At 42.5% G+C, this 22,435-nt stretch overlaps 1 protein-coding gene across 17 annotated transcripts in view; it reads right to left on the reverse strand.

The window, feature by feature from the left end:
* The window catches only part of ATXN1 (ataxin 1), a 415,717-nt gene that overhangs the window by 322,870 nt on the left and 70,412 nt on the right, over positions 1–22,435 (reverse strand). For 2 of the 17 annotated variants that reach the window (XM_053223187.1, XM_053223188.1), the window contains exon 3: positions 18,329–18,385. The exons of the other annotated variants lie outside the window; for them this stretch is intronic. The gene's annotated coding sequence lies outside the window, so the exon portion shown is untranslated. The remainder of the gene's footprint in view (positions 1–18,328; positions 18,386–22,435) is intronic. 17 annotated transcript variants of the gene reach the window in all.

Below are 22,435 nucleotides of genomic sequence, written 5' to 3' on the forward strand. Positions count from 1 at the left end.
AGGGGCAAAGAGTGAGAGAGACACAGAATCTGAAGCAGGCTCCAGGCTCCGAGCTGTCAGCACAGAGTCCGACGCGGGGCTCGAACTCACAGACCAAGAGATCATGACCTGAGCTGAAGTCGGACACTCAACCGACTGAGCCACCCAGGCGCCCCTTGATGCAATATTTTCCTATGTGAGGAAATGATCACCACGACAGGTCTAGACATCATCTGTCGCAACACAAAGTTATTTCAATATTATTAACTATATTCTCTATGACGTACGTTACATACCTGTGACTTACTTATTTTCTAACTGAAAGCCTGTACCTCTTAATCCCCTTCACCTCTTTCAACCATCTGCCCACATCCCTCCCCTCTGATAACCACCACTTTGTTCTCTTTATCTGTTTTCTGTATTTGTTCACTTTGTTTTTTAGATTCTACATACAAGCGAAATCATACTAAAAAAAAGTTTTTGAAATAGGTGAAACCATACTGTATTTGTCTTTCTTGGTCTGATTTATTTCACTTAACAGAATACCCTCTATATCCATCCATGCTGTCACGAATGGCAAGATTCCATTCTTTTTTATGGTTGAATAATATCCCCTTGCATGCATATATCCTTTACCCATTCATCCATTGATGGGCACAAGGGTTGTTTCCGTGCCTCGGCTATTGTAAATAATGCTGCAATGGACACAGGGGTAAAAATATCTTTTCTTATTAGTGTTTTTGTTTTCTTTGGATAAATACCCAGAAGTGGAATGGCTGGACCCTATGGTTCTTTTTTTCATTTTCTGAGGAACCTCCACACTGTTTCCCGAAGTGGATACGGCAATGTACATTTCCACCAACACTGCACGAGTGTTCCCTTTTCTCCACATCTTTGCCAAAACTTGTTACTTCTTGCATTTTTGATAATAGCCATTCTGACAGGTGTGAGATGGTATCTCATTGTGGTTCTGATTTGCATTTCCCTAAAATGATTAGTGGCACCTAGCATCTTTTCATGCATCTGTTGGCAATCCGGATGTCTTCATTGGGAAAATGTCTATTCAGGTCTCCTGCCCATTTTTTGATCAGGTTGTTTGCTTTTTTTGTTACTGAGCTACATGAGTTTTTCACATATTTTGGATATCAACCCCTTACAAGAGATACCATTTGCAAGTACCTTCTCTCATTCAATAGGTTGCCTTTTTGTCTTGTTGATGGTTTCCTTCTCTGTGCAAAAGCTTTTGTTTGATGTAGTCCCACTTGTTTATTTTTGGTTTTGTTGCCCTTGCCTGAGGAGACAGATCCACAACATATTGCTGAGACCAATGCCAAAGAGCTTAACTGCCTATGTTTTCTTCTGGAAGTTTTATGATTGTAGATCTTACATTTAAGTCTTTAATTCAATTTGAGTTTGTATATGGCATGGAAAATGGTTTACTTTCATTCTCTTGCATGTAACTGTCCAGTTTCCCCAACACCACTTATTCAAGAGACTGTCTTTTCCCCAGATAGGTTCTTGCCTCCTTTGTTGTAGATTAATTCACTATATAAGTGGGGGGTTATTTCTGAGCTCTCTTATCTGTTCCATTGGCCTGTATGTCTGTTTTTGTGTCAGTACCATACTGTTGTGATTTCTGTAGCTTTGCGGTATAGTTTGAAATCAGAGGGAGTGTAATGCCTCCAGCTTTGTTCTCCTTTCTCAAGATTGCTTGGTTTATTCGAGGTCTTTTTTGGTTCCATACACATTTTAGGATTTTTGTTCTAGTTCTGTGAAAAATGCCATTGGTATTTTGTTAGAAATTGTACTGAATCTATAGATTGCTTTGGGTAGTACAGACATTTTAACAATATTAATTCTCCCAATCCATTAGCACAGTGTATCTTTCCATTTATTTGTGTCATCTCTAATTTCTTTCACCACTGTCTTATAGCTTTTAGAGTACAGATCTTTCGCTTCTTTGGTTAAATTTATTCGTAGGTATTGTATTCTTTTTTATGCAATCATAAATGGGATTGTTTTAATTACTCTGATAGTTCATTATTAACATATAGAACACATATGTTTCTATAACATACAGAAACACAACAGACATCTGTATATTAATTTTGTGTCCTGTAACTTTACTAAATTCATGTATTAGTTCTAAAAGTTTTTTGATGGAGGCTTTAGGGTTCTCTATGCATAGTATCATGTCATCTGTAAACAGCAACAGTTTTCTCTTCTTTTTAATTTGGATGCTTTTTATTTCTTTTTATTGCCTAATTGCCGTGACCAAGATTTCTAATATTATGTTGAATAAAAGTGACTAGAGTAGGCAACCTTGTCTTGTTCCCATTCTTAGAGAAAAAGCTTTCAGCTTTTTGCCATACAGTATGATATTAGCTATGGGTTTGTCATATTTTCTTGAGGTACATTGCCTCTATGCTTGCTTTGGTGACAGTTTGTATCCTAAAAGAATGCTGAATTTTGTCAAATGCTTTTTCTACGTCTATTGAGATTATCATATAATTTTTATCCTGTGTTTTATAAATGTGGTCTATCATGTTGATTGATTTGTAGATGTTAAATCATCCTTACATCCCTATAATAAATCCCATTTGGTCCTGGTCCATGATCCTTTGTCCTTCTTTTTCTATTTCTTTAACTATAACATTGGATTGTCTATTTGAGATTTTTCTTGTTTCTTGATGTAGGCCCGTATCACAACAGGATCCCTCTCAGAACTGCTTTTGCTCTATCCCAAAGATTTTGGAATGTTGTGTTTCCATTTTCATTTGTCTAGAGTATTTTTTGACCTCCTCTTTGATTTCTTTGTTCACCCATTGTTTCATAGTGTGTTGTCAATCCTGTGTTTTTTCCAGTTTTCTTCTTATAATTAATTTCTAGTTTCATACATTGTAGTCAGAGAAGATACCTGATATGATTTTAATCTTCTTAAATTTATTGAGACTTATATTGTGCCCTACCATGTGATCTATCCTGGAGAATGTTCCATGTGCACTTGAAAAGAATCTGTATTCTGCTGTTTTTGGATAGAATATTCTATTAAGTCCATCCACCTGATACAATGTATCATTTAAGGTCAATGTTTCTTTACTTCTTTTTTGTTTGGATGATCTATGTATTAATGTAAATGGGTATTAAAGTCCACTACAATTATTATATTGCTGTCTATTTCTCCCATTACTTCTGTTAATATTTGTTTAATATATTTAGATGCTTCTATATTGGGTGCATAAATGTTTACAAATGATTTCTCATCTTTTTTGGACTCTGACCCCTTTATCACTATGTAATACCCTTCTTTGTCTTTTGTTACAGTCTTTGTTTCAAAGTCTATTTTGTCTCATAAAAGTGTTACTACCTCAGCTTTCTCTCCATTTCCTTTTGCATGGCATATCCATTCCTTCACTTTTAGTCTGTGTGTGTCTTTAGATTTGAAGTGAGTCTTTCATAAGTGGCACACAGAAGGGTCTTATTTGTTTATCCATGCAGCCACTCTATGTCTTTTGATTAGAGAATTTAGTTCATTTACATTTAGAGTAATTATTGGAAAGTACATACTTACTGCCATTTTGATTACTGTTTTCTGGCTGCTTCTGTCATTCTGTACCTTTCTCCTTCTCTCCCTTGTGGTTCGATTGTTTTCTTTGGTGTTATGTTTAGATGCCTTTTTTTTTTTTTTTTTTTGCTTTTGTGTATTTCATATAAGTTTTTTCTTTGTGATTACAGTACATTTTATGTATGTAATAGTCTCTTTTGACAGTAACTTAAGTGTGAACACATTCCAAAGTTTTATATTTTTACCCCCTCCCATTATTTTACATTTTTGATGACACATTTTACACCTTTTTATGTATCCCTTAATTATTATTGTATTTTTAATTAATTTTGCTACTTTTGTCTTTACCCTTCATACTTGCTTTATAAGTGGTTAATCCACTACTTTTATTTTGTATTTACCTTCTCCTGTAAGATTTTTACGTTAGTATGTTTTCTTACTTATTACTAATGATTAATTAGTGCCTTTTCTTTTTAGATCAGAGAAGTCCTTTTAATATTTCTTCTAAGGCTAATTTAGTAGTGATGAACTCCTTTAGCTTTTGCTTGTCTTGAAAACTCCTAATCTCTCCTTCAATTTTGAGTGATAATCTTGCTCGGTAGAGATTTCGAGTTTTAACAATTTGTTTCCTTTTTGCGCTTGGAATATGTCACACCATTCCCTTCTGACCTGTAAAGTTTCTGCCAAAAAAAAAATCTTCTGATAGTCTTATGGGGTTTCCTTTGTGTGTAATACTTTGCTTTTATTCCTGTTTTTAAGATTCTCTCTTTATTCTTCACTTTTACTCTTTTAATGTGTGTTGGTGTGTTTCTGTTTATATTCATATTATTTGGAATTCTCTGGGCTTCCCAAACCTGAATGTCTGTTTCTTTCCTCAGATTAGGGAAGTCTTCAGCCATTATTTCTTCAAATAATTATTCTGGCCCTTTCTCTCTTTCTTCTCCCTTTGGAACTCCTATAATGCAAATGTTATTCCACTTAATCATGTCCCAGAGGTCTCTTAAGATATCCCCATTTCTTTCATTCTTTTTTCATTTTGCTACTCATTTTCATTTTCATTCTGCCTGGGTATTTCTCATTGCTTTGTCTTCCAGCTTACTGATCCATGCTTCTATTTCATCCATTCTATTGTTGAACCCTCTAGTGTATTTTTCAGTTCCGTTACAACTTCTGTTTGGTACTTGCTTATGTTTTCTATCCCTTCGTTGAAGTTCTTGTGGTGTTCATCTATTCTTCTTCTGAGATAAGTGAGCATCTCTATGACCATGACTTTGAACTCCTTATCAGGTAGACTGCTTACTTCCATTTCATTAAGGTCTTTTTCTGGGGATTTGCCTTGTTCTTTAGATTGAACACATTCCTCTGTCTCTTCGTTTTGCCTATCCCTCTATTGGTCTTTGTGTATCAGGAGAGTTAACTACCTCCTTCAGTTGTGGAGTGGTCTTGTGTAGTGAATGTTCCATATGTCCCCAAGGCTCAATCTTCCCTGGCTACCAGAGCCAGGTGCTCTATGGTCATCCTGATTGTGACAGGGCCACGGCTGCTGCATGGGGAACGTGGGGCTTGGCACTCACCAGCTCCACTATGACCTACCCACTGCAAAGGGAGGACAGGGCTTGGGGCACTTGCCTGACCCAACGGTGGCTGAGCCACTGTGCAGGGAAAGGAGGGTTCAAGCCACTTGCCTGTCCATTTGAGGTTCTGTCTCTGTGCTGGGTGGGCCAGGCTCAGAGTGGCCATCCAGGCTGATCATGGCTTGGTTGCTGTAAAGGGAGGGTGGGGCTCAGGGTGCTCACCAACCTGACTGTGGCACACCCACTACATGGGGAGACCAGGGCTTGGGGCACTTAACCCACCTGGTTTAGGCTCAGCGGCTGCACAGGTTGGGTGGGGCTCAGGGTGTGAGACTAGCCCTGCTGAGGCTCTGGTGCTGTGTGGGGTAGGCAGGGCACAGGGCAGTCATGCCAGCTTGGTTATGTTGCAGCGTGGGTACAGCACACCCTCCAGTTCTGGCAGGCCAAACAAAGGGTGTCAAAAATGGTGCCTGTTGGCTCTTTCACCGGCAAGATAGACCAACGTTGCAAAACTATCATCCGTCAACATTTCCATCCCCCCACCCCCCATATAGTCCCTGCAGGATCTTGCCTCTCCAGGAGCAGCTTTAATGTAAGTGGGTCTCCTTCACTCATGGTCTAAGTGCTTTTCGGTCTGTGGATTTCGTGCTGAATCTCTGGGAAAGTGGGTTTGCACATGAGCCCTTAAAGAACAAGATCTCCATTCCTTGGAGTTCTATAATTCTCCTGGCCTTAATCCCCACTGATTTTCAAAACCCGAAGCTTAGGGGGCTTGTGTTTCTGGATCCAGGCCTCAAGGTCAGCATGCTTGATGTGGGGCACAATCCCTTCGGTCTTCAAGCGAGTGTTCACAATTGGGGGTCCTTCTAGTTCTATGGTCACCGTGTCCGGGCTGGGGTCCCAACTGGGCTGTGCCTCTGCCTCTCCTACCCTGCTCCATGTGTCTCTTTTGTGTTTTGTTGCAGAGGGACTGTTCACCTAACTCTCAATTGCTTTTTGGAAAAAAAAAATTACAGATGTAGCTGTGTATTTTTTGTGTCCGTGGGAGGAGGTAAGTTCAGGGTCTTCCTATCCCGCCATCTTAAAACCATGTCTTCTAATCAAGTTTCATTTATAAATCAGGCACAGTAAGAGCAACAACTAACAACAGAACGACTATAACCATATACTGTAATAAGAGTTATGTGATGTGGTCTCTCAAAATGCCTTATCGGTTGGCACCCACCCTTCTTCCCATGATGACATGAGATGGTAAAATGCCCGTGTGATGAGATGCAGTGAGGTCAATGACATCGACACTGCGATGCAGCGTGAGGCTAATGCTGATCTTCCGAAGACAGGCCAGAGGAGGGCCATCTGCTCCTGGGGGGACTACTCTATTTCAAGCAATTCTCATAATTCCTCTTTTTTTTTTTTTTTTGGCTTATTCATTTATTTTGAGAGAGAGAGAGAGAGAGAGCGCGAGCGCTCAAGTGGGGGAGGGGCAGAAAGAGAAAGAGAGAGAATCCCAAGCAAGCTCCATGCTGCCAGCAAGGAGCCAGATGCCAGGCTTGATCTCACGAACCGTGAGGTCAAAGCCTGAACCAAAGCCAAGAGTCGGACGCTTAACCGACTGAGCCACCCAGGCGCCCCATAATTCCTCTTTTTCTATACATCTAGCTTGAGTCAGCAAAATCCGGTGCTGTTAAAATGCTTTGGGTTCTGTGATAGGCTTAATAATGCCCCACCAAAAAATGTCCACATACTGATGTCCGTAACGTGTGAATGTTACCTTCCACGGACAAAAAGAATGTCACGGATGTGATGCACTTCAGAATCTTGGGGTGAACGCCCCAGATTATACAGGTGGGCCCAGTGCGATCACAAGGGTTCCCAGGAGCAGAAGAGGGAGGCAGAACAGAGCAAAGGGAGAGGTGACCGCAGGAGACGGTCCAGGGAGAGGCCGTGTTGCCGGCTTTGAAGATGGAGAAAAAGGTCACAAGCCAAGGAATTACAAGAGGCCCCTCTGAACCAAAAAGGGCAATGATGCGGATTCACCCATAAGGAGCTGAGCCCTGCCGATGCTTTGACGTTAGCCTGGGGAGACCTGGGTTGGATTTCTGATCTACAAAACTGTAAGATCTGTGTTGTTTTAAGCCACAAGCTTATGCTAATTTGTTGCACTAGCCATACAAACTAATGCAGGCTCTTGGAAGAAAACAAAACAAAACAAAACACTCAGGTTACCTCTAACCCTAAGGCCATGGCCCAGTGGCCCACACACTTTCAGTCTTCCCAAACATGTAAAGACAGAATCCCAAATATTCCCTCGGGCACAACAGAGCTATGGACCAAATAGTTTCAAACCTTTCCTTTACCCACATCTGCCCTTATTCTCCTCTTCCCATTCTCACCCGTGGCTTCTCTTCCCACCGTCGAACGTGACAGACTGGTTTATCACCTTGAAAACTACAAAGAGGAGAGGGTCGAAGCCAGGGTTTCTGAGCTCCAGCACTACTGACATTTGGGGCCAGATAATTCTTTTGTTGTGGGGACTGTTCTGTGCACAGCAGGGTACTGAGCAGTATCCCTGCCCTCTACGCACTTGATGCCAATAGAACCACCCCCCGCCCCACTTATGACAACCCAAGATGGCTGCAGACATCGCCAAGTGTCCTCGGAGGCAGGGAGAAATGGCCCCCGGCTGGGATCCACTGGTCCCACGCATACATCTGTTTACCTAGCACTTGGCAGCTGTCTCCATCGGTCCCTCCAGTGGAGAAAGAAGACTCCAGCATGGATGCAGATATATTCTTACATCGCAGCTGGTCTCATTCAAACCAGTTTCCCATGAATTCAGTCTGTTTGGCATTTTAAAACAGTTCTAAGTCAAAACTCAACCACAGGCTTTTTTAATGGCCCCACCACACTTATTCCCAGCCACAGTCAACGGAAACATGGCTGTTCCACGATGACCCACAACCCAACCCTGCCAGTGAGCTCACAATCCATTCTGCCGCTAGAAAGGCTAAAAGCTTGCTATGCGACGGTTACCAGTAACTTTCTAAAGCCCTGTGCAACTTTATTACCTAAACCTCATTAATAAAAGTCCTTTCCATCAGAAGGTTTAACACGGTGTAAATCAAATAGGAGATGACTGGAAGCCTGATTGATGACAGGACAGATGTTTTGGAGTCAGATCTTGGGAAACAGCCATTGTCCTGGAATAGGAAGCCAGTCTACCAGAGAAACAGATAATGTCCTCTGCGAGTCCTAAGAAAATGAGTTAAACAAAGATGTTAAAAGACCCTGCTTTATGTAATTCTTAATTCTGCTCAGACTTGAGCATTTCAATTCCAAAATAACAAAACAGTAAATGGGAAACACAGCTCCTGTTCTTCCCGGAATCTGAAACACAACTACCAGCTTCCAACACGGGATGTTAAATTCAAAGGATCATTAACTATTAGTCTGATCGAAAGCCACAGCCACACTGAGCCCTGTGAAGTCTCAATGGAGGTGACTGAGCTGCACAGATTGGTGACTTTACAGAATGTTCTTCCAGGAATGTTAGCAGACACATCCCTGGTACCTACAAGTAACCAATCAACTTAACTACAATCTTTGTAGATTAATCTTCCATCAACTACTGCCATATCAATCCTAAGACTAGAATTCCACATTTTTCTCTCAGAGGCCTTCCTCCAGGTATACTATGTTCTTATACAGCCTGCAAATATCACAGGACTCTAAAGATCTAAGAGCCAAGGTCCTGAACCAAATACCATACTTCTTATGGATTCTACCCCCACTTTTTCGTAATGATACTGGCCTTATGGCAGTCAACGCTGGTAACCACAGGTGCATTTTCCACTCGTTTCAAAGATGTGAAATTCAAGCATCCATGGCAAGCAGCACATAAGAGGAGAGAAGGGGCAGGGAAAGAGTTTTCAGGGAGAGATGAACATTATATGCTATTTAAAACGGGGGTGCAGCACACCGCCAGGGACACGAATGATGGGATAGGGGTGGGGAGTAAAGAAACTTGGACATCATTAAGCATTGTCCCTAATATGCAAAACCAACTTCCAAAGTGCTGCATTATGAATGAAAACATCGAGACAGGTAACAGCACGGAGCCTCTGTCTCCGACCAGGCTATGCTCATCAAACCAGTAATGACTCCAGCATAGTAGTGATAAAGTAGCAAGTGTGGGTGAGTTTGCAATCTGCTGAAACTACCCACACTCCCCGCTTTTATATGGCTAGTAGAGAAGAGCCGGGGAATGCTCTTAAGTGGATTCAGCTACGGGTTTTAAGTCCTTGCCAGATTTAATATCCCACAACTATAAATTTTTACTTTGAAAGTTACTCAGGTATACGACACACTTCTATAAAAATAATGTATAAAGTAGCTCCTTATTTCCAAACCCACAATTACCAGCATAGGAAACCAACTCTTGTGGGTCTTAGCACTGGTTTTATATATCCTTTTAGTTGTTAGGAAAATTTAAAACACCTTATTTCTTCATTCAACAGCTGCTGGGTGCCTACTCTGTGCTAGACCCTGAGAATATACGTGAATAAAATATGGTCCCCGCACTCTCCATCTAGTGGTGGGACAACAGACAATTGCAAAGGGTGAGCCACAGCTATAAAAGAAGAAAACAGTATAAGTGGCAGAATGGATATGTTTTCTGTAAAAAGAATATCAATTTGGGTTTCTTACCCTGATTCCCAAGTCACAAATTGTATTTTCTATCATGGATTTCTCATGGTAACGAAAGAATTGTAGCATGATTCTTTTTGGTTGAAAACATCTCCCCGACAAATTTAGCTATACCACTGGCCTCTATTCTGGAACACTCAGCTGACAAAGAAAAGTTTTACACCAGCATCAATGACTGATCTTCTATTCCATCACAATATCTGGAATATCATGTCCCTTTTGTCCTGTGTTCAAGCACCCTCTACAATATTTTGTCACATTTTAGATCTGAGTATTTATCTCATTTTGCTGTTTTCTTTTCTTTTCACTGGCCAGCTAGAAGTATTTTAAAAATCAATGACTAATGTCTGAGTGGCCATAGTGTGCAGAGCACCATGGGAAGTGTAAAAACGAACCAGATTCTGCCCTTGTCCTTAAAGAAGCTTTCCACCCTTAGTCAGGGAGGCAGATGTGTAAACAAACAATAAGGTGCGAATCAAGGAGAATGTGGTGGGGGCTGGGAAATGACCACGAACTTTGCAAGTGGAGGGTTCCAAGCTCAAATAGAGGTATTACTTAGGTATGTATGGGGGGGAAGGAGTCTCCGCCTTTAAAAAAAATTTTTTTAACATTAATTCATTTTTGAGAGACAGAGAGAGACAGAGTGTAAGTGGGGGAGGGGCAGAGAGAGAGGGAGACACAGAATCGGAAGCAGGCTCCAGGCTCCGAGCTGTCAGCACAGAGCCCGACGCGGGGCTCGAACCCACGAACCGCGAGATCATGACCTGAGCCGAAGTCGGACACTCAACCGACTGAGCCACCCAAGATGCCCCAGGATGTCTTCTACTTTTAAATCCCCTCCCCAGAATGAAAATCCCACCTAGTAAGGGGACAGACAGGCACACGGCCCTTAGCCCTGAATGCTTACTTGTAAAATTCAAATACACTACCACGTTTGATTAGCATAATACTTTGACGCAATTATTGTTCAGCCCTTGGCTCATTGTCTCTCCACGCTCTCATCACTGGGTTTGGAGTGGTTTCGGCAGTTTTTGTCACAAAGGGCTAGGGCTCTAAAACCTATAATGCTAGGATTTTTCTCATTTACTTTATTTTACTTGTATCCTGCTTTGCTCACACCTGTACTTCACTGAGGGATACTCTTCAGTTAAATGTAACATGAACGCTTTCCTTTCAAGCAGCTAATTCGTTTTAAGCAGCAAAAACATTCACCTTCATTTGTTTTTTCACTGGCTGGCTAATTGCCAAGGTGAGCAAATGACAAGGAAATTTGGATATAACTGTTCACAATTTGCTAGTACTGCTCTTAATTCATTCTGTTTTCATCCATCGCCGCGACCTATATTCTGTATTTACGATTCCCTCTAAACGGTCTGTGAAATTTTTTAAAAACTCAATGGTAGTCTGAAAGTGCTCGCTGCGTCGTGAGATATTTTTCTTCTTGCAACTTTGACACATCCGTGGCTGTTTGTCTAAAAAGACCTGCTGTTTGGGCCAAAATGTTGTTTGCTTGTTCGTGTTTCTAAATTCTGGCAATAACTTTCAATGTATCTTTCCCTCGCCTTCCTTCTTCCTAATCCGGCTTCTGGTTGTCTAGTTTCATTTCCTTCCATTTTTGAGAAAAGATAATTGTTTATATCACATGGGTCTTAATCAACTACCAATATCTTTGGTTATTTAGGGAAAATCTTATTTTCAAATTCTTACTAACAAGGCCCTTTTCTATGCTATATCAGTTATTATCATGTTTATCCTATCTTATACTAGAAGGTGGCTCTTAGGCCAAAATGTTACTTTCTTATCTACAGATGGTTTGATATGCTTTGTGGCACAGAGAACCTGGCTGTCTTTTGGCTGGTATTCTTTTCCAGGTAAAAATGGGAAACCGAAGACAGAAAGCTGAGGAGGAACACAGGTGAGGAATTTAGATCAACTTTTACAGAATACTTGGATTATTTATTTCTTTTCTAAGAGATCTGAATATTCAGTATACTAGTCATTTTCTGATTTGAATATAACCACTATTTTAATTTCACACACACACACACACACACACACACACACACACACACACACACACATCTGTGGGATTTACTCCGCCAAAAAGGAGGGAGGGAAGAAGGAAAGGAAAGTCGAAAGGAGAGAGGAGGAAAAAACAGTCGAATACAGTTTTTATGTGGAAGGTTAAGTTCAAAAGTTAAGCAAAAGTCACATAGAATCGGAATTAACTGAGAATCCCTTAACTTTCCTGTAAGACACTGCAAACATGATTTTGTGCACACAATTCTTTATAGTAACTCTCACACACACTGGAGTCCAACAGGAAGAACTCACTGGAGGTCCACACAGAAATGTCTGAAGATCCAACCATCCCTCTTTTATTTTTAAATTTTTTTTTTAATCTTTACTTACTTTGAGAGAGAGGGTATATGTGTGTGTGTGTGTGTGTGTGTGTGTGTGTGTGTGTGTGTGTGTGAGTGAGGAACAGAGAGAGAGGGAGACACAGAATCCGAAGCAGGTTCCAGGCTCCCAGCTGTCGGCACAGAGCCCGACGTGGGGGCTCAAACCCACAAACCGCGAGATCATGACCTGAGTCGAAGTCGGACACTTAACCAACTGAGCCACCCAGGCCCCCTAACCACCCTCTTTTAAAATAGGCATTCCATCTCTGAAATTAAATGCAAGGATTAGGCAAAGAACGCTAAAGCGTCAGTGCTTTCCAGCAGACTTTGCTCCGTTCTGTTGTAACATTAAGCTTCTTTAACCTTAATGCATATTAATACATTTATTATCGTGGTAGTTGAAGTGGCTTCATATCTTGAGTTCTTAATGTAGAGGTATTAAGAGTAACTTTAAAAATAACTCCTTTAAACAAATTGTAATCCAGTTGTTATGTAAAAAAAAAAATTAAAAATAATACACATAATAAAGCCCTAACAAAGTAAGTAGCATTTTGAGAAGTATGGGAGGATGCTGTCCTGCCTCCCTGCTCCGAACCCAGCTTTTCTGGCGAGAGCAGCCCCGAAATGGCCCGTGTGGCGGGTCAGGGCTCACAGCTGCAGGCAGCCTTGGGTCAAGGTGATGACCTTGACATCTATTGCTTTCAAGAGCCCCCCAAAGACCCATCAGCCCCCCAAACATTCCTCTAATCCCTTCCCTTTCTTTTCCCTTCCCAACCCACAGTGTGCTGAGCTCCAAAAGAAATTCTCAACCGCTATACTTTTCCAAAACACACATTCCTCCGGCAGAGCTCACAAGTTACGATACAATCATCAAACTGTGTAGGTCCATTCACCCGATCCTCTGAGGAAGAAAGGCCCAGAGCAGTTTCAACACAAGGGTGAGGCCACGTCACCCAAGACAGGGAGTGAAGGACAACAGAGTCCCGGAAGGCATGGAAAAGCGGTTACTGTCTTATGCTCCAACAGCTTACAACTTAAGATGAAACAAACAAAAAATAATACCGATGAGTGGCCTCTCACTGCAGTACATAAAGAAGCCTGTCAGCCTGTAATCCCTAAACAGCCAGAAAGAAGTTCAAACATGAACCATGAATGTGGGACGCGGGACGTGTGAAAGAACTCTTTCATTTTTTCCTTTATGAATGAACAGACATGTGTCTTATTCGAGAAAACCCGTCGCTAATGATTCCTTTTCGGATGCTCTGAGTTATTACGTCAATGAGAGGCTAGCTTCTAGGGGGCTGAGCGATGTCGTCAAACATTTAGACATCTGATGAGTGGTCAAGCTAAGAGACAGAAAATTCCGCATGTGAAAAGACTGGGCAGGGGATGCGATACAGAACTTAGGGGACATCTAACCCATTCCAAAGGAAAGAAGACGTGAGAGTATGTCCACTATCACTCCTCGACTGGACAGTGCTCCTGGGAGATGCCTGGGTCCTCCCTGGAATACTCAGTCCCTGCCCCAACTCTGTGCATCTTGGCGGGACGTTTGGGAAGGAAAAGGGCCACTGAGGACGAGAGAACAAGAATCTGTGTCAACAGCAAACGTGCCGAGGTAAGCCACGGGGTCCCGCCCGATGGCCTATCCTAAGAAACCACTCCCAGGGTGTTCCCACAGGGGACACCCAAGAGGAGACAGGCTTCCTCCCCAAAGCTGTCACACTCAGGAGTGTTTAGAGGAAAGGGAAAAAGTTGTAAGGCGTACAACATCCACATCAGGGAATACCAAGCAAAGCCAATTAGGACGGCTGCAGGCTCATGCATATGAAAAGGGACACACGGCATCAGTGAGCAGAAATAATGCTCGGGGTCTGTGGGAACGCTCTCGCGGCAACGCATCAAAGGCTGCACACCTCCATCTTTCTAATTCCCATTAGCTCACCCTTGTCCGGATGAAAAGAGCTCAGTGAATCAATTGCTTCTGTTGAACTGTTTATATATTTTTCGAGTCCTGATTAGGCCATTAGTCACCAGAGCATACCGCACAGCAAACTAGAGCACCTGCAATTATACAACTTCCCAAGAACACGCAGAGAGCATTTGCAGTGAGACCACAGTGGCAGCAAAATGTGAAATGGAGATTATTTGTCAGCAGTTTTCAGAACCGTGCCCTTAAATGCCAAATGAAATATATGCATGGCAGATAACAGAAGCTGCAGCGGGGGCGGGGAGGGGAGGGGGAGAAGGAGGAACGAGGAAAGCACCAACATTCACTCTTCCGAACCCAGACGAGCCCTGAAAATGAAAGCTGCTCTGGGCAACAAAACGAGTCCCCATCGCACAGGTTTCGACGTCTTCTCTCCTCTCTGATGGGAACGCTGGTAAGAGCCTTGGTCGAACACAACCACCAAAGGTAAAGAACAACGGACTCTGGAATCGGTGTCGGCGAGCTGCTCGTTCTTCAGAGGGTCCCCCACGCCTGACAACATCCGTGTCTGAACGCAGCGAACATCGGGTCCCACGGGAAGAGCCTGCCTTCTCCTCTCGGCTGCTTGTTCTCATTTTTCACAGTCGCGATCAGCAAAAATCATGCAATCGTGTATTTGAGGATTTCCCATTCACACTAAGACAGGACATCTCTAGAAGGAAAAGAAGGGATGATGTAAACGTGTCACTTCTTTTCCTTCAGCAGGACGCTGAGCTGCTTTCCTGCACAAGGCCTGGCCCACACCGGTGGCGAAGTTTTTGTTTTTGTTTTTGTTTTTGTTTTCGGTCTGCAAGGGATCAGCTACTCGAAGCCTCCCGGCAGAGAAACGGGAAATCACGGATCACGGGAAATGGGTCAAGGGCTCTCCATTTACTGTACAAGTAATAACACAAGCAACAACCTTCCGAAGAGTGTTTTATAGTATTTTTCATGGCAAGGCTGTTACTCTCCGGTCCGTTAATTCTCACTTTGCAGCTTCTATTCATAAGCTTTCTATGTATTTATTTGTTGGGTTATACATTTTAGCTGAACTTGGAATGACAGTTATTTTTAAGAGGCTGCCAACACGGGTCAGGAGGCAGCTGAGGAACCTGGCTCGCAGTGGCTCTGGCATAAGGAACCCTGACAGCCAAAACCAACCAGAAAGCTGATGAGCTCCAGGTTTCCAAAGCGCCAGTGGAAAGGCATCCTTCCCTCTGCTCTCTTCCATACTGCTCTTGCAAAGGAAAAAAAAAAATTCTTTACCAAAAAGGATTCCTTCTGTCACACAACCAACCACGTCCTTGTGTGTTCCGAGTGCAGATCTGGAGGTGCGCGTGTGAGTCTGGGCGCAAGCAAGATGCCGCGGTCTTCACCTTGGATGCAGACAGGGTGGAGGGCGGACGCGGTGCCCCGTGGGCCAGCGCCCCGCAGGCATCGGGGCACAGCTGCTTTCTGGCTTCGCGGCCCTGGGTTCCTGCACTGACAGCCTTCCAAAAACTAATCGCGGCTGTTAGGAGAAAGAGGGCAGTTTCTCAGCATCAGTGCCTTGAAGGTTATCGCGACTCTCCTCCTCCGTTGACCGTCCTGCAGGCACCTGTGACGCGGAGCCCTCCTTCGTGTTCGGAAGGCACAGACGCTCAGGAGACAGACTGCTCATTCCTCATCAGACAGCTGAAGACCCGCGTCCTCTGCCTCGCATGTTTTTGGAGATTTTAGCCGGCGGGGTCCGGGGGCTCCCTGACGCTGTTTGTGACAGGCAGACTCTTGGATGTAGGCTTGGGACAAACAAACCTTTCACGGGAGCCCTTAAAAACAGACAGCGTTCTGTCTGAATTTTTGAACCCCGTTCTAGTACAAACATGCTTGGCATCTAGTGCCAGAGACTTTTCTTCTTGGCAAACGGCTCCGCCGCCACCATGGATGTTGCCGTTTCGGGTCCCCGCAACCTTGTGCTCTTCCCCTGCTCCCCGTCCCCTTCCCCTTGAGATGTTATCTGCGCCCAGGCTGCAGGGGTGGGTGCCGACGAGCTGTCACAGCCGTTGGCAGGGACAGGGTTCCTGGCACACTGCTCCCAGCCCCTCCTTGGTCCGGCATGCTGACGGGGGGCTGCTTCTTTCATCGTTTGTCTGTTAGTCTGACGCAGACCACGGGGTCAACAAATCCAGCCCGTGACTGATCACGTGAAGACTCCAGAGGTCACCCTCCACTCCAGGGACTTCCTTCATTCCTGTGTCCTAGTGTCTCTCAAGGAGAGATGGGAGAGAGAAATAACCTTTGCGATGCTCTCCTCTCCATGCCTCTGGAAAGACCTTCGAGTTCTCCGACAGTAAACAAGCAGCAGCCCTTGGAAATGACCAAAACCATACCCCCCTCCCATCTGAAAGTGCTCTTTCGTAGAGACTCGACTTACTGGATTGCTTCCTGCTGACCAACGACCATTTCTTTTCGAGGGATTGGCTAAAATGTAAGAGTTGGAAATGGTCTTAAAGATCAGTTGATTTAGGGGTCCCATGACCTGGAAACGCCTAGGAGCCTACTATAACACAGTTTCCTGGGCTTCAACCTCCCTCCCTACCCCCAAGCCCTGGACTAATTCGGGAGACACCTGGTGGAGGGTCCAGAACTTCCCAGGGGTTCTGAAGCCACATCTGGAAACCATGGATATAATGCAACTTCCTCATGTTTCCTAAGGCCCAGAGAAGTTGGGTTACTTGCCAAAGGCCACACAGCAGTTAATGACAAGCCTGACCTCGACGCAGTGCCTGGTGTCGCCAGATGCCCGTGACGTTCGTGACCTGTAGTCAGTATTGGGTATTCAGTAAAGCTTTAGCCACTTAGGCTCTGCTGTTACAGATAATGACTTCCTATGGCTATATAATTCAATGTCTTTGAATTTATCACATAACCTATAAATTTTTAGTAGCAGACGCAAGTTAAGTGTCACCCTTTTCTTTTTAAGGTTGAGGTTTTTTCTTCTTCTTTTAAAGTTTTTTTTTTTTTAATTTATTTTGAGAGAACTGTCAGCACAGAGCCTGATGTAGGGCTTGAACTTACGAACCGTGAGATCATGACCTGAGCTGAAACCAAGAGTCGGACGCTTAGCCAACCGAGCCACCCAGGTGTCCCCAAGTGTCACCTTTCTTAAATTAGGGGTGTTTTATAAAAAAACAAATTACAGATTCTTCATTCATTCACCTTCATATTCTAGAGGTGATAGAGGTCTCATAGAAAGCAAACGAGAAGTACACCGAATGAAGTCTTCTGACCAAGGAAATGGTCAATGAACAAAAGCATTTGTTAACTTCTATAAATAACATACACACGCGCACACACACACACAAACACACAACTCCCCTTCAAACTCTGGCTCCAGGAATCACTTCTTTTTTTTTTTTTTTTTAAGTTTATGTATTTTTGAGAGAGACAAACAGAGAGAGAGCTCACGAGCAGGGCAGAGAACGAGGGAGAAAGAGAATCCCAAACAACTACCCTTCAACCTCTGGCTCCAGGAATCACTTTTTTTGTTGTTTAAGCTTACTTATTTATTTATTTTTAAGAGAGAGAGAGAGAGAGAGATCACGAGCAGGGCAGAGAAGGAGAGAGAGAAAAGAATGCCAAGCAGGCTCCAAGTGCTGTCATCACAGAGCCTGACACAGGGCTCAGTCTCACGAACTGCAAGATCATGACCTGGGCCTAAATCAAGAGGCGCTTAACCGACTGAGCCACCCAGACGCCCCTCCAAGAATCGCTCCTTACATGGAAAGAACTTAACTGCGTCCACTGCTGATGTCGGGTGAACAGATCGGTGCACTCACTGTTAATTCTGTTCCCTATGGTACTCCATGTCCTTCCCAGTGCCATTTGTACAGTCGCTCGAATATAAAATGATCGTAAAATAAACTCTACAATGCAGGCTTTTGCCGAATGACAGTGGCTCTCCACCTCACCATCCCCCAGCCCTGTTATTGAGAATGAGTGGGTACGGGTGCTGGGTTTCCCCTTTTCTGGTGAGGAACAACTGAATGAGTAACGAGTGAGGGCACCACAGGTAGTTTCCCCACCCACAGACCCTGCTGAAAGCAATGCACAATATTGCTGCTACACCCACACCACACACAAAAAAACTCACCGCTTTTAAAGTCGACTTCTTCTACAAGATCCAGCAGGACTCACTCCCTGTGAGAAGCTGAAGGAGAGAATACTGCTTTTTTTGTTGTTAACTGTAAGGTGTATCAATGTCTAGTTAAATCTGAGCCTAAGGTATATAGCTCATATAAAATGTTTACAGGCAATGAAAGAAAAGAAAAGAAAAGAAAGAAAGAAAGAAAGAAAGAAAGAAAGAAAGAAAGAAAGAAAGAAAGAAAGAAAGAAAGAAAGAAAAAGGGAGAGAGAGAGAAAGAAAGAGGAAGAAAGAAAGAAAGAGAGAAAGAAAGAAAGAAAGAAAGAAAGAAAGAAAGAAAGAAAGAAAGAAAGAAAAATTTAGAGTTTGCATCAAAATCAATTGGGAAACAGAGGGCCCAGTCACTGTTCAACCTTTAAACTGTTAAAAGCTAAAACATTCTCCAAGTGTTACTAAGCCCTCAAACAACAGGATAATTTCACGAGGCAAGGGTGTTTTCCTTTTCAACAAATTCTTTAAGAAAGAGCGGAAAGCAGCGGCTTGACCTCTACCTGACTATTGGTCAGCTCTGTTCTACATACAAACTCTTAAAAACGGAATGCTTCCATGGATAAGTACATTCATAAGTAGACGATTAATACAATCTTCTATAAATTTTATGTGCTTCTGGTAATTAAAACAATATCATAATACAGAATTTCCTGAATTGAAATTTCTTTACCTTTGAAGAATCTTCCATTACACACGTGCAAATTCCCCAAACATGCAAATTGAAAAGAATACCCAAAATAGGTTGACTTTTCGTTTCTTGGTAGTTATCTTGCAGGGTACGATGGCACAGGCACTACCATTTTCAGTAATCATTTGCTACACAGAGTATATATAAGCATCCCAGAATATATAACACAGAGCCTACAACTGAAAAACCGTATCAGATTCTGAAATATATGATGTATCTTTCTCAACTTCCAACCTTAGACTTTTCTGAAGTAGTATGTCCAAAGGCGTGAAAAAACAGAGGCCATTTCAAATCTGGTAACACACCATGAATTAGTGAATTATCTTAACAGTTCTTTCCCTAATTAAGACCAGTAAGAAAGGCATCCATCCAATATTCCAACAGACAGCCAAAGCTTCTGGTTGTATAATTATTCACCTCCTAGGGGTCCACCTCAAAGGCATGCGAGACACAGGTTTATGAACATTATGTAGAAAAGAGACGTTTATGTAAAATGAAATTACTTCGGACAGGCAGACTTCTCTGAAATAAAGATCCTTGGCCACTAGAACCGCTTGATTTTGCACTCTAGGCTAGAAACAAAAAAAGCTTAAAAAATATATTCATACGGGAAGCCAATTTTCCCATCAATTAACAAGCAGGAGGCCTTACAAGCATTTTAAGGCGAGATTTTTTTTTTTAAGTCCTAAAATACAAGCACAGCCTCCCCAGACTTTTTTTTTTTTAATGTAATTTATTTAAAGACGTCAACGAAGTCAACCAGATAAACAACAAATATTTACCAAGAACCTTCCATGTGGCCAAGATGATGCTTCTAAGTCCCAAGTACTTTCAGGATACTTACAAAATTATTTAACTTTATAAACTATCTCCATAAATAACACAGCCTCCCAAAATGTGCACGGGGCTATAATTCCATCTAGTTTCTACGATGACACTGTAAGCCTTGGATGGAATTACAATCTTCACGGGAACAATCAGGGCACATGCTCAGGGAGTCCATGATGAACTCAGTTTCTAAAACAATACAGCCACCAAGCCATTGGCATGTAATTACAACCAGGAAGTCAAGTTGTCTGCTGGCTAGTGTAGGAAGTAGGGACACGTACTTTCAACTGAAAGTGCCCTTCACCTCACTGTAGCAAAATCTATAGAACATATCTGAAAAACTTCTTCTTTTCCAAAATTAAACTTTCTACTTTGGGGATGAGAAAATCTCCACAAGGGGCTAACTGGTAGATGTGCTCTCGATCAGTAAGGACAAGACCTTCTAGATACTCTCAGTAAAATCTTAGAATCTCTGATATCACCTTCATACTCCTACTAAACTGTAAACTCTAAAAAGTTCAATATATTAAGAAATAGAGGGGGGGGAAAAAAAGCATGCTCAAGAGTCCTAGGAGATGATTGGCATTTCTTCTAATTCTTTGGGACTAGCCTGACATTTATTAACATAAACAAAGCAAAATGCCTTGTGCCTGTAAGAGGGAAAAAAAATAAAGATTTATCTACAGAGATTGAACTCAGGGCTGTACAAAAATGAGCTCAGAAACAGACCCAGAATTTCCCTGGGAAAACAAAAGACAATGACACTATGAATCAGCATTTTTCCTCAGGCAGCCTAGAATAAAAGAAGAAACACACACACACACACACACACACACACACACACACACACACACGATAACAAACACCATGAGGAAGATGAATACAAATTTAATCTAGATATTTGTATTTAGGACACATATGATTTCCTTGATATTTGCACGCCTTTATCATAACTTTATTTGGTACTTGGAGAGGTCACCAAAACTCTGTTAAGTCAGTATTGCCATAGCAACCAGGAGACCAAAAAAAAAAAAAAAATTCTCCACCAGAAATCCTCACCAAATAAAATATAAACTGTACTTTCATATGGTCACTTTAAAATGAAACTGTACTTTCATACGGCCACTTTAACACCTGTCCTTGAAAACCCAGTTCACCAAGGGACCTCTTGTGGATTACGTGTCCCTGGGTTCCTGTATCACTGACTTGAGAACTTTCTAATAACATTAGCTCTTAAATTCATTTTCAAGCTCCGGGGATTCTTGTAGACTGTATCACAGTGGCTATCTGAAGTAAAAAGGATCAAGACAGGAGGGGGGAAAATACTGATTAATTTCCACGACAATGAGACATATCATTTATTAGCTTTACTTAAAAAACCTTCTTGTTGAAAAGAAACGCAACGTCTGTCTTTTGGGAATCTATCCTTCCCTATAACCTGAGAAACACATGCTTAGTGCCAAGTAAATGAAGAAAGAATTCTTGAAACGGCTCTGAAGTCACAGAAAGAATAAAGGCTCTAAGCTCGGCTCCAGAGGCAAACTGGTGCAAGGATTACCAAGTTAACAGTTCAAGCCTTCCCTAGCTGGAGACGTCTTTATCGATGACAGGCCAAAAGCCCCAACTCTGGCCTTCTCCATAGAGCACCAGCTAAAGTACTGTTTAACACTGAAGGCTGAGAATTTTTCCCGAGTTGTAACATCCCGTTGGATGGAATATGGCCAGCTGGATGCAACGTAACACAGCAAACCAAAAATATAAGGGTAATGGGGAAAAGAGGGAATTCTTTATAGGTCTGCTTTCCACAAAACATTCCGGGTGGCATCCACTCTGCTTCCCTCCCGTTCAGTGACAAATGGGGTTACCTAAAAAGTAATGCCCTTCCAAAACTACCAATAAAGTACTTCATAAAATTAAATTTAGTATCTTGAGATTCCCACTAATGATATCCCTGGCAACCACCAAAAGCTGGTTAGACAGCGTTCTCTTTTTTCTAGGTGCTTTACTGAAAGGAAATACGGGGAATAGATGTGCTTAGTGATGTGTGTGTGTGTGTGTGTGTTGAAACACACGACCCTCCCTATATGCAGGGGGCATTTCCTGTCTGGCATATTTTAGAGCAAATCAAGACAACACTCATTCTTTAAGGCAAAGCTTGAGCACCAGGCAGTGCTCTAGAACCGCAATGCATGAGGTCTGCTGAAGTCACGGGAAAGCAAGTTTGGGGCTTGGAGCTGTTCTATTCCAGCTGGAGAAGACTAGAAAAGAAGATGAACCGGGTTGGCCATTAAAAAAAATTTTAAATAAATTCCTCATCTCTTTCCTCGTTTAGAGTTTTTACCCACGGCAGGAGAGCAAGACAAAACAAACAAAAAATGGTACTATTCAGGATGCCTAAGGGAACATGGAAGGGTCCGGTTGTTTTTTAAAAGCATGATTTGTGCTCCAACTGAATAACCTCTGAGAGGAAGAAGATGATCCTTGATGTGCTTGACCACGATCTTCAATACTCAATTCTTACCGCAACTTGACTTTGTCCAGTACATATG

The sequence above is a fragment of the Acinonyx jubatus genome, chromosome B2 (genome assembly GCF_027475565.1).
Source record: "Acinonyx jubatus isolate Ajub_Pintada_27869175 chromosome B2, VMU_Ajub_asm_v1.0, whole genome shotgun sequence".
NCBI classification, from domain to species: Eukaryota; Metazoa; Chordata; class Mammalia; order Carnivora; family Felidae; genus Acinonyx; species Acinonyx jubatus.